This window comes from Schistocerca americana, chromosome 2 (genome assembly GCF_021461395.2).
Source record: "Schistocerca americana isolate TAMUIC-IGC-003095 chromosome 2, iqSchAmer2.1, whole genome shotgun sequence".
Lineage (NCBI taxonomy): Eukaryota > Metazoa > Arthropoda > Insecta > Orthoptera > Acrididae > Schistocerca > Schistocerca americana.
The window spans coordinates 164,747,515-164,761,332 of NC_060120.1; positions in this window are offsets into that span (position 1 = coordinate 164,747,515).

The following is a 13,818-nucleotide window of genomic DNA, read 5'->3' on the forward strand; positions in this document are numbered from 1 at the left end:
CCATCGTAGCTGTTAAATCGTTGGGGACTGCGGCTATTCACTTTGGTGTGCAGATTGTGACAGATCGGCGATATACCATCAGACTTTCGAGAAAGGGCGGCCGCATTGGTCGAGCGGTTCTAGTCGCTTCAGTCTGGAACCGCGTGACCGCTACGGTCGCAGGTTCGAGACCTGCCTCGGCCGTGGATGAGTGTGATGATCTTGGGTTGGTTAGGTTTAAGTAGTTCTGACTTGTAGGGGACTGATGACCACGGATGTTAAGTCCCATAGTGCTCAGAGCCATTTGAACCATTTTGAACTTTCGAGAAAAGTCTCAGTGGAGGTTCGAGTCCTCCCTCGGGCATGGGTGTGTGTGTGTGTGTGTCTGTCCTTAGGATAATTTAGGTTAAGTAGTGTGTAAGCTTAGAGACTGATGACCTTAGCAGTTAAATCCCATAAGATTTCACACACATTTTTTTGAACTTTCGAGAAAAACATCATACACACAATTCCGAAGACAGCAAGAGCCGACAAATGCCAGAATTATCACACAGTCAGATTAACAGCTTATGCATCCAAGTTGCTCACGAGAGTAATATACAGAAGAATGGGAAAAAATTGGGGATCTGCTAGACGCCGAGTAGTTTGTCCTTAGGGAAGATAAAGGCACCAGAGGTGCTGTTCTGGCTTTGGTGTTGATAATGGAGAAAGACAGAAGAAAAAGACACCTTAATAGGATATACTGACCGGAAAAAAGCACTAGAAAAAAGTGAAGTGGTGCTTGATGTTGGGACGGGTGGGTAATGTACAGTATTTACCAGAAGCGAGATCGAAGCGCACGGATTAAAAGGGATGTAAGAGAGGGATGTAGTCTTTTGCCCCTTCTGTTCCATCTAAACGTCTAACACGGAATGGGCGAAAGAAAATGGTTCAAGAGAGGGTTTAAAATTCGAGGTCAAAGAATATCAATGTTGAGACTCGCTGATGACATTTCTAACCTCAGCAAAAGTGAAGAAGAATTACATGATCTGCTGAACGGAATAAACAGTCTAATGAGCACAGAATGTGGGTTCGGAGTAAATTGAAGAAAGAAGAAAGTAATGCGAAGTAGCAGAAACGAGAACAGCGAGAAACTTAACTGGTGATCACGAAGTTAAGGACGCTGATGGAAGCAGCAAGGATGAGATAAAAAGCAGAACAACACTGGCGAAAAGGCTATTCCTGGCCGAGGGAAATCTACTAGTATCAAACACATGGCTCAATCTGAGGCAGGAATTACAGGGAATTGACGTTTGCAGCACACCATTATATGGTAGTGAAACATGGACTGTGGGGAAATTACAGTGTAGGAGAATAGAAACATTTGAGATGTAGTGAAGCAATCGAATACTGAGAACTAGATGGACTAGTAAGATAAGGAATGAGAAAGTTTTCTGCAGAATCGGCGAGGAAAGGAATATATGGAGATGACTGAATACAAGAAATGGCGGCGTGATAGGACGAAGACATGAGGGAATAACTTCGATGGTAGTAGAGGGAGCTGTAGAGGATAAAAACTGTAGAGGAAGACAGAGACTGGAATACATCCAGTAAATAATAGAGGACATAGGTTGTAATAGCTACAGGAGAGGAAGTGATGAAACCAGACAGATAGCGGATGACCCAAAAAACGATTTATAGATACTAATGAAGGATGGCAAAGCGTCGTGGGAAGAAATATTAACTGAGTACTACCGTGTGTAATACAGAATACAAAAAACAGAGAAGGCAGTTGGTGGAAAGCAGAATAGCAATTTGATCGTGGTATTAGGTACCTGCTCAGCTTGGACTCACAAGAAGACTTGGGCACCGATGCACATTAACTCCTACTCTATTCATAATCTGTTTAGAGAAAGCTTTGCAAGAATGGAAACGATAATTCCACGCTGTGGGAATTCCTGTTGGAACAGAAACCTTGTATTCATCACTTTTTTGCTGTCGACCAAGCGATGACTGCGAGAGATGTTGAAGATGTGGAATATATATTCCGGACGTTCAGAGAGCAATTTGAGCAACAGGGTGTTTCAGTATATCTTGCCAGACCTGAATATCCTGCAGTAGGAAGAAGTTTCACAGTTGATGTGGAAACTGATGAGCTAAGCTGGTCATGTATGCTTATAATTTTAGCCTGATGTAATTTATGTGACTTTCCTGCTGAAGAAGACACCCTTAGTGATATTGAAACCTGGACAAGCTTTCTACGTTAAACTAAGGCAACCGGTAGGCTGTATACTTTGTAAAGCCTTTCATCACTCACTAACTTGATGACGTTTAGGACGCAAACACAGTTGCCGCCTGTCCGATGAGCATCGGCCGCCCACACGTAGTACACAGGGCCTTGGTTTCTACCTGACCACAGTGGTGGCGCGTATCTTCTGAATAGAACTGCTTCCCACTAAAGGCCGCGTATACGCTCTCTCATCTGGCCTCCGCTCAATATGCATTCAGTACAGTTCCCAACTGCTTATTTAAACAGTCAGTTGGAACAAGAAATTAATGTGGATTTTCAGTAGTTATACAAAGCAAGTACTGGAGTTAATTTTAACCATACTTGCCCTCATGTTTATAGCTGAGAATTGACTAAGATTGCTTGAGTTTATCAGTTTAATGGGGTTTGATTATAGTACGTTGCAGTTTTGGCAAAAACATTCACATAACAGAGCTAGCGCATTATGTTATCATATTATTGATGATAGTACTTCAATCGCTGGCGGCCACTGTGTCACGATGAATAACGTCCTGTTGAAAGCGCTATGATATTTAGTGAGATTTTATGAGTCCTGAATTAATATGTAAAACCTGCGAGGCAAAACCAACGTTAAAAGTGAGGCAGTTTGATTTGGAAGTGGATTCCGAGACGTACAAAAATTTACGCCAGTTGGACATTCTAAAGCAAGGAATGTCTTTCATGGTATATGCTCCACATTATTGAGGTCGGTTTGGCTATCTCTGCTTTAGTTTCAAGAGCAAGTGTAACTGTGGAAGTGCTTCGTTCTTTATCTATTGTCATAGTAAGCTAACGTGGTTCCAAGCAAATTCTGTTTCCTTTTACATGATAAACCAGTCACGACATATTTATCAACAGAAACATTTGTCTAACAAATGCACTAGTTTTTCTCGTTCACCAGTGCAATAAAGAAAGTGCATCACATGCTGATTTTTCAAGCACCAACATCGCTCAAATCAGCGGAGCGATAAGCATTACGAAAATAATGGTTTTTAAGAAATGGTTCATTTGCACACCATTGGGCATTAGCGAAAGGTGGTTGTAGGTGTCTTTGTCACTCGGCCTAACCCCTCGGGAACAAGTAAGCTATGATGCGGGCAATTTCTCTCGATTCGGTAATATTCTTCTAAACTTTTAAAATTGTTATAACCGTCTAATGTCTGAACATGTAAATTGGTGCCACAATAGTTGAAAGTGACCGAGGTAGGTTTAGACTGGATTACCACGAAATGTAAGAACAAGCAAAGCAATACTGACCCTACGGCTTGTCTTCGAAAATAACTCTGGAATTATGTACCAGGGTCACTCCGAGCGTGGAGCTTTCTGTTGTTACTGTACAGGTGCTGCCACTAATGTAAACTGAGCGTTGAGGGAGACCTACTACACGACAGACGTTCGATGTTGTGAGACACAGTTGTTTATTGATTTGGCACAAGTGTGTTGTGAAAACTTACTGTGACCCTTGGTGCACGTGGTGTAACTGTTCTGTCGCTGAGTGTCAAGAAGATTTACGAGAAAATGGCACTTAAGAATGACATTTTAGTAAAGGAAAATGCTACACGGAAACTATTGTTTGAAAAACTCAGCCGTGAAGGAGACGTGACTTTGTGATAAAAATGATTGTGAAGCTGATGCTCCTGCAGCAGACATGGACAATAGCGAAAGTGATCAGTCTGCCCAATCTTCACATAGCGGTAAAGTAAATACAGCCGTTCGCGATAGGAATAATCAATGTTGGAACAGAGCTGTCCCCAACTGAAGAGACCTGCTAGTTGCTTTATAACTATAGTCCATGTTTAGAGACTGTGCAAACAATGAATGAATGGATTTACGAAGAGCTGAGAATACCTCAAAGCAATTGTGCAATATTTCTGTATCATTAAATGAATAGCCTCGTCACCTAATTAACAGCAAACAAAGTCTTTAGATCCTGATAACTTTCAAGTTACATTATTGAAAAGCTACCATGACCGTTTTTGCTTCCTGTAGAATTTTGGATGCATTTATATTGACTAAAATACGAGGTAGATGTTAAATACAATGCGTTCACTATATGAGTGTCTAGTTTCATTACAACATATTCTATATTCAGACCGTTTCTACAGCAAGTTATTGATTGTCGCTGTCACACTAGCGTACACTTCCTGTGATATTTTCAAAGGTGTACACAACTACGGATAGGTTAGAGAAATTCAATGTTATATTTATGGAATTTGTGGAATTCGAGAACGCTGTTGACAATGTTGACTGGAATACTCTCTTTCAAAATCAAAAGGTAGCGGGAAGAGAAAAATTATCTGTACAAAAACCAAACAACAGTTATAAAAATTCAAGGGCATGGTAGGGAGACGGTGGCTGAGAAGGTGTGAGACAGGGCTTCTCCAGAAGTTATTTAATCTCTAAATTTAGTAAGCAATAATGCAATCCAAGGAAAAATTTGGGAAGGGAATTAAAATTCAGGGGAAATATGAAAACCTTGAACTTTCACTACAATATTTTAATTCTGTCAGGCATGGAAAATGAATTGCAACAGTAATTGAGCGACATGGATAGTGTGTCGAAAATATATATGTTGTCTTACTTGTTTTGTGGTCTCTTTTTTTCCGCAGTCGCAGATATAAAAGATGTACAGTTCGATAAAATGCAGGCTGGCAGCACTAGGAAATGCGTCTGTGACAAAGAGAGCTTCGCTGCCATTGAAAAAAAGTTTTGAAACTGTAATAAAAATCTTATTAAGACCAGACGCGTATCGCTTTATTTTAAAGTATCTTCAGTGGTCTAGTATTTTGTTATTTATTGCATTCTTCTACGTCACCCACGTCTATGTGTCGAGCTTTTGCACACAGAAGTTTCACTGCACTTCATACATTCAAATTTCAGTATCACTGGTCCCTCGCCATTTCGCACGTCTTGTTTTTCTAAATAACACACGCAAAATGACAAGAGTCCAGTGGTGCTTCCCAACACTGAAGTGTGAATGTATTACGGGCAGAGAAATCGCTGTGTGCAAAACTCAACACATTCACGTGGAAGACGAAAAAGAATGCAATAAACGACGATAAGACCTGAACACTGACGGTAAACAAAGGGACACGCGTCTCGTCTTAGTAAGACTTTTATTATAGTTGCTAAAGACGGCAATTAACCTACACAACTTGTGTTGAAAATAGGTTATGAGATGTACATCGACAAATGTAAAACAAGTGTATCTGAAAGTAGTCGAATTAAATCGGGGATTTTCCGGGAACTGCATTAGAAATGACACGGTAGAAGGTACAGTACAGTTTGATGCTTGGGCGGGACTATTTCTGACGCTGTCAGAAGCAGAGAGGATACAAAATGCAGATTGGCAGTACTAGGAAAAGCATCTCTGAAAAGGAGCATTGTTACCATTGAATAGAAGCTTTCGAAAGTCTGTGCTACAGAATGTTGAAGTCTGGATGGGTTTTTACATAACTAATGACCAGGTACTGAATCGAAACAGGGCGTACAGAAATATATTGCACAGACTGACCAAACGAGAGAATCAGTTGATGAGACACATTCTGAGACATCAAGGAATCACTAGTGGCATTGGAAGGAAGTGGACTGTAGAAGAACACCAAGGCTTGACTATAGTGCGCACTTTCAAGTGAATGTTGCTTGAAGTACTTGCACAGGAAAGAAGGGAAAGTAGAATATTGCTGGCTGCACGGAGTGGCCGCGGGGTTTAGGGCGCCATGTCACGGATTGCGCGGCACCTCCCGCCGGAGGTTCGAGTCCATACTCGGGCAATGGTGTGTGTGTGTGTGTGTGTGTTTGTGTGTGTGTGTGTGTGTGTGTGTGTGTGTGTGTGGCTGGGTGTGTTGTTCTTCGCATAAGTTAGTCTAAGTAGTGTGAAGGCCAGGGACCGATGACCTCATAATTTGGCCCTTAGGATGAAACCTTCTCGTTTCCTCTATATCTCTTTTGTTACGCAACCTTCCCTTCTACAATAACCTATGAAACCTTCCCTTAGGATTTCTATCTCTTGCTTAATAATAACAAATGAAATATTCCCTGTGAAATTAATTCTCTTTCTTAATAATAATAATAAGTGCAATCTTCGCATACAAATTTAAATGCTGCTTATTAAAAGTGATTTGCTGATCATTTCGACGAAACATAGAATGTGTCATCGTCGTGGCCCTCAGTCGTTACCTACAATAACCCACAACTGTTCCCTACCTGTTTCATTGTTACTGGATCGCCGTCTGACTGCTACATCGAACTGCGACATGAATATACTTACTCTGTTCTACGATACTCTATTAGCTGCTGGTGGGCTGTCATAATTAGTGGCTGTATTTATTACCAAAGCTGACGTTATTTTTTAATTAATTTGCCTGCAGTTACGTAATTCATTGTTAAACTTTTTCTTGACAAGAATAAAATTTTCCATAGTTTTACGTTGATGGTTTTTGGGATGGGTTATAATCAGTAATGCAATATTGCTAGCAAAAATTAATTATATTCTGAAAACGATTCTTCAAATATTTACGGTTGGTAACGAAATGGTTTTACAAACGCTCAAAGGGGACTTACTTTTTACAATAATCTTGCAACTAGCATTGCTCAAACATACCTTCAGTAGTCTTGAGTTTCTAAAAAAAAAATTCAGTAATATTAGTTCCTCTTACGATAATAGTTAGCTGATGTCTCTGTACTTTCGTTAACAATCTCTTGTAAATCATAGCTAGTGGCCGGCACGCACACCGCTCCTCTCAACCTCTCGCTTCAGACCCGCTACCGACTCGCTTCACATCTCGCGTACTACTGACTTCCTACGAACGTTCAAGTGCGGTCTCTCCCGCCAACATTGCTTTCTCGTGCAGACAATCCCTGGTACCATTACTAAATGTATCAAAGCGCGGTCGTTCCAGTTCTTTTCTTAAAATGTATCAATAATGGTTCAAATGGCTCTGAGCACTATGGGACTCAACTGCTGAGGTCATTAGTCCCCTAGAACTTAGAACTAGTTAAACCTAACTAACCTAAGGACATCACAAACATCCATGCCCGAGGCAGGATTCGAACCTGCGACCGTAGCGGTCTTGCGGTTCCAGACTGCAGCGCCTTTAACCGCACGGCCACTTAGGCCGGCTTAAAATGTATCCATACGCGGTCTCTCTCGCCCTTTTTAAAATTATATCAATGTGCGGTCTCTCCCGCCAACAATACTTTGGTGCACACATTCCCTGCTACCACAATTATATCCAAAATGACAAATTACAATTATTTCTACTTACTTAACCATATTAATAAAATATAAACATCTTTCATAAACTGTGGTTTGACAATAGACAATAGAAATATACACGTCTGATATAGAGTCCATACTCGGGCGTGGGTGTGTGTGCGTGTGTGTGTGTGTGTGTGTGTGTGTGTGTGTGTATGTGTGTTTCTTCGGATGTTAATTTAAGTAGTGTGTAAGTCTAGGGGCCGATGACCGCATAATTAGTCCAGTAGGAATTCACACACACACACACACACACACACATACACACACACACACACACACACACACACACACACACACACATTTTGGAAGAATATAGCTCAAGATAGACAATGGCGAGCAAACTAATCTTTGGAATAAACACTATAACAATCACAACAATGACCACAAGGGAAGGTCGGGTAGTGGAGTACACGTTGGGTTTTTTGGAATTATAATTTTTCGAACGGTTGTAGTGGAACAGCCTTCACACTAAACCGAACTGTATTTAACACAATTATTAACTTCTACGGCATATGTTCATAAGGCCGTTGATTCTTTATATAATGTGCCGCAGGGAGCATGGTCAATACAAATCGGTCCACTATGGATAAATCTACTCAATTATGTGCTGAGAAAATAAAAACTAGACACAAACGTCAGAAAGTGCCATGCTGACTGTGGAAAGCTCACGTTTGGTTAATGTCGCACAGCTGATTACAAATGATTAATAAAGCCGGTGGAAACTAATTTACTGAACAAACAACACATGTAGAGTTAATACACATAGGAAAATTAACTACATTACTGGCCATGGCTATGTTTCCTTTAATTTCGGTTGTGTATAATTGAATTCAACGCTGATGCTGCAACGAAACTAGTAAAAAATAATGTATCAGAAGCTACGTTAGTACGTTGTCGATCCGAAGGCAGCTAGTTTTAATTCTACTTATGAAGTAAATCATTTAGCGAAATTTCTTATTATATAATTGTGAGGCAAAGCGTAAAATTGCTGGCCGAAGCTCTTCATGCGTATCTCGCAGAGCTGTAGGTGAGAATAGCGAGCTCCGTGGAATTGAGGGAATGTTGTAGGTCCGCTCTTTTCATCTCATACTCCCATAAAAAGATAGATACATAATTTCACCCTACTAACAGTCATCAGAGTACTAACTACATTGTAGCAATAAATCCGACACGAAACAACTAATTAGCAGGCAGTGTAAGTGATCTCGACGTACACATTGTTGGGAACGGTAGTACGGGATATCAGATGTACTCTGAATTGCATTTTTGGCTCTTCGTATGTCTTGTAACCTACGTTACTGTGTAGAGAGAGGTAAAATTCTCCTGTCTCCGAATAACAGAAGAAAGAACTCTGTGCAGTTGTTAGCATTTTTAGGCCCTAGAATTGTGTAGTTACATTGAAACCTTATCAAACACAACTGATCTCGTAGTTCTAAAACAGTAAGCAATGAGAGCAAAAGGAGGATAATAGAATGTAGTCGAATTAAATCAGGTGTTGCGTAGGGAATTCGTTTAGGAAATGACGCACTTAAAGTGGTAGATGAGTTTTGATATTTGGGCAGCAAAATAACTAATGATGGCTAAAGTGAAGAGGATATAAAATGTAGATTGGTTATGGCAGGGAAAGTGTTTCTGAAGATGAGAAATTTGTTAACATCGACTATAGATTTAAAAGTCAGGAAGTCTATTCTGAAAGTATTTGTGTGGAGTGTAGTCATGTATGCATGTGAAACGTGGAAGTTAACTAGTTTAGACACGAAGAGAACAGAAGCTTTCGAAACATGGTGCTACAGAAAAATGCTGAAGATCAGATGGGTAGATCACTTAACTAATGAGGAGGTACTGAACAGAACTTGAAAGAAGAGGAATTTGTGGTACAACTTCACTAGAAGAAGGGATCGGTTGGTAGGACACGTTCTGAGGCACAAAGGGATCACCAATTTAGTACTGGAGGGAGGCGTGGAATGTAAAAATAGTAGAGACGAGACCAAGAGATAAATACACTTAGCAGTTTCGAAGGATGTAAGTTTCTGAAGTTATTCGGAGAGGAAGAGTCTTGTACGGGATAGATTAGCATGGAGGGCTGCATCAAACCAGTCTCTGGACTGAGGACCACAACAACAACAACAACTACAACACAGTGGTTTAACTCTTTTGAACGGTGGTTGGGCATGAAATAGATGGTGACTTGGCAGAAGAAACTATTTCTCTAGTGTAAATGAGATAAAGTTTACTTCTTCAATGTGTGTGACCAGATCTTTCGTATCTGCATCTTCTAAAACGTACCTGTAGAAGAACAAGAATTATACTTTCGTGGTTATGTTTCTCCGATTTTGAACTCTAAATTGAGATTTATTATATGTGTGGCTTTTGAATTGAATTTTCAGTGCTATGGTCTATTTTCTATCCATAAACTGTGTACTCCGTATACTTGAGTATTCAGGTTATTAATTTCTCGCAATATTGACACGATCCGTGCATTTCTAAGGCATAAATTTGCTGTTGCGTATACTGAAAAAGAAAAAAAGAACTTATTGGCTGTCGAAATGGATTGCTTGTAACTGATTTCCAACTGAAATCTGACTGTCCCAGACATCTTTATACGAAGCTGAAAGTCGGGTGGAACCGGGAAAGGTTAGTTGTGAATATATGTCAATACTTTAAACATGTTTTAGAGAAAAATCCTGAACTCTAGACCACCGATAATTGTGACTCATACAGGTGCATTTTAAGAAGAATTGTATATAAAAAATATACATTAAGTATCAAAAGCATAGTCAGAATCAATTTTTTGCACACTGGTGAGTGTATAATATTACTTCAGTGGCAGAGAACCAATGTACTTCCAGTATGGCGACTACCCTTTTCGAATAAATTAAGGTTCGCGAAGGCCTGTTGTGACAACTGATGAAGCGAAAGCACCATTCATCCCATCATCGAATATCAATATCGCCTGTCACCCTGAGAATATTGTTGCCAGTCGTCAGCGTTTCTGACGCGCGCTATTTCGAAACTACTCGCAGTTCCAAGTGAGATACTAACAAGTAATCGGATAATATCTGTTGCAAACACACCAACATACACACATTTTAAATTTCATGTTTGTGATAGTTCCAATTCACCGGCCTCATCAGAGTTGTCTGGAGGGTACGTCTGTTATCAGGTGAATGCCTGAACTGTAATGTAAGTCCACTCGCATTTGTTGTCAGTTAAGAATACTTATTCGCCGGCCGGAGTGGCCGCACGGTTCTAGGCACTGTAGCCTGGAAACCGTGCGACCGCTACGGTCGCAGGTTCGAATCCTGCCTCAGGCATGGATGTGTGTGATGTCCTTAGGTTAGTTAGGTTTAAGTAGTTCTAAGTTCTAGGGGACTGATGACCTCAGAAGTTAAGTCCCATAGTGCTCAGAGCCATTTGAACCAATACTTATTCGCGTTACCAGTCTACCGAGACAGCTGGCTAATGCAAAAAAGTTTGGCAACAATCCATCTGGATAAAAATGTGTAAAAGAACACCAGTTTCAGTTACAGAATCGCGTATTGCAGCGAATGTATCCAGTTTGTTTTCACGCTATTATCTGGGCATTATTATTAATATTTGCACGCATACAATGAGATGGAATAACAATTTTAGCAACGTTATACGGCTAAAGCAATACATAGCGATGTAGTGAATATAGTTTTTTTAATCTTATAGAAATAAATACTTTTAAATATCTGCGAAAAGCAATCAATAGCTGCTTGAATCTCAAGTCAACAAACCTCGAGAAAGTTAGAACAGTTAGAACGACATACGAAATAGAAAACATGCAGACTTAACGAAGTTTTTTAGAAATCTTGAGCAGTATCGAAGAAAATACGGCATTTACAATATAAGTTAAAGATTAATCATGACATCAGATGTAGAGGGGCCGGCCGTTGGGGCCGAGCGGTTCTAGGCGCTTCAGTCCGGAACCGTGCTGCTGCTACGGTCGCAGGTTCGAATCCTGCCTCGGGCATGGATGTGTGTGATGTCCTTGGGTTACTTGGGTTTAAGTAGTTTCTAAGTCTAGGGGACCGATGAACTCAGATGTAGAGTCATTTAGTGCTTAGAACCATTTGAACCAATCAGATGTAGAAAATAATAAGAAAAGAAAATGAAGTTCAAATGGTTCAAATGGCTCTGAGCACTATAGGACTTAGCATCTGAGGTCATCAGTCCCCTAGAACTTAGAACTACTTAAACCTAGCTAACCTAAGGACATCACACACATTCATGCCGCCGGCCGAAGTGGCCGTGCGGTTAAAGGCGCTGCAGTCTGGAACCGCAAGACCGCTACGGTCGCAGGTTCGAATCCTGCCTCGGGCATGGATGTTTGTGATGTCCTTAGGTTAGTTAGGTTTAACTAGTTCTAAGTTCTAGGGGACTAATGACCTCAGCAGTTGAGTCCCATAGTGCTCAGAGCCATTTGAACCATTTTTGAACATCCATGCCCGAGGCAGGATTCCAACCTGCGGCCGTAGCGGTCGCGCGTTTCCAGACTGAAGCGCCTAGAACCGCTCGGCCACCAACGGCCGGCGAAAGTGAAGTGAAAAGGAGATGTGCTTGCCATTAATCGTACAGAAGTAACAAAATATTAACTTAGATTCATTGCGACTCCATTACTGCCCATCTCTACATTGTTGTAGTGCATGTCACTTCAAAAGACAGTACACGCAAAGCATAGGCAGAAAAAGAGAGAGACAGAAAGGAAATAGGTTAACGAGATATGCGAAAAAATCTAGGACCACGCGGGGAAAGCGAAGTAGATACCTCCCATGTAATTTTCTTACTTTCCACCCTTCAACCTCCACCATAACTTACTTCCTACCCTACTTCTTTTTTATCCTATCCTAGTTAACTTTATCCTTTTCCACCTCGTGTTGCTGTTGCTCACTCTACCATAATCTAACCTGTTGCTCTCTAGCCATCGCAGCCTCTTATGAGCTCTCTCTTTTCCTTCCAATGATTTTTCCCCTATTTCTTCTGTAACCACGGCTGGTGCTCCTCCATCCCTTTTTTCTCTCATTTATCACTCTCTGCGTTTTTCCTTCGTGGGATCTCGTAAGCTTGAAGCATATGTGGCATGGATTTGAGAGGATCGTCCTGCTCAGGTTGGAAGCTATTCTTCTCGTTTCCTGGTTTCGCGATTTTAATGTATCTTTAAATGTACCGTTACAGAACTCTGTTTCTTTTTATTAACCCAGACGTGTGTCATCTTTTGTTGTTCAGATTTATTTCTGTAAAATGTAGTTTTGTATTATACCTGGCAGAAATAAATTTGATCCACAGAAGAGGACAGGTAGGTGTCGAGACGTGTTTGCCTATATAGAACGAAATGAACAGTGATTTGCATAAGATGGAGTTAAGAAAAATTCAAGAATTCTCACTTCTGGATAACTTTCCGTATTTCGTTTCTCTGTCTCTACATCTTCTCTTTCGTGAAACATGTCATCTTCGACCATACACTCCTTCCAGTTCATGTATTCCTGTGTCCTTTTTCACACTCTTTGTCACCTTTTCCCTCTTTTGAAGTTCTTACTGAATCTTCTCATACTTCCCCCATTTATCTCTCTGAGTTCCTCTGTTGAAGACTGTTGTGCCGTGTAGGTATACCCTCTGACGATTCTGAAATCCCTCCACCTGCCGTGTACGGCGTTGCTGTCAAAGTCACAGTCTACGGCGGCTGTTTCCGTGAGCTGAGGCGTGCAGCGCCCAGAGACCGATAACTTCTCTCTCGTAACAGCGAACAGCTGCGGATCCAGCTAGCAGTTTGGGCCGCCTGTAGCAGCTTGTGTAGTTGGTCTTCCTCGTTGTACTGCAGAGGTGTGCAGTCACGTATGTAAAGCTTGTTGCGACAGGTTCGGCCTCGCTGTCACAGGAAGCCGACAGAAGTTTAATTCCGTTTAGTGCTCTCCCACGTAACGGAAGTGCTTGGAGGACTTAGTTGTTAGTTTGTTTAGTAAATGGCGAATCGATTGAACATCGGCTAAAGTGTTACACTACACCACCATTAGCGAGTTTTTTCTTGTTATAGATACTGGTGTGCTGACGCCTGTATGGTTTCTCAGCGAATTTAGTGTATGTTTGATGTTCCCAGTCAGTCATAAATCACATATTCGGAAATGGTTTTGGTTCTTCGTTCAAATGGCTCTGAGCGCTATGCGACTTAACTTCTGAGGACATCAGTCTCCTAGAACTTACAAATAATTAAACCTAACTAACCTAAGGACATCACACACATCCATACGCGAGGCAGGATTCGAATCTGCGACCGTAGCAGTCGCTCGGCTCC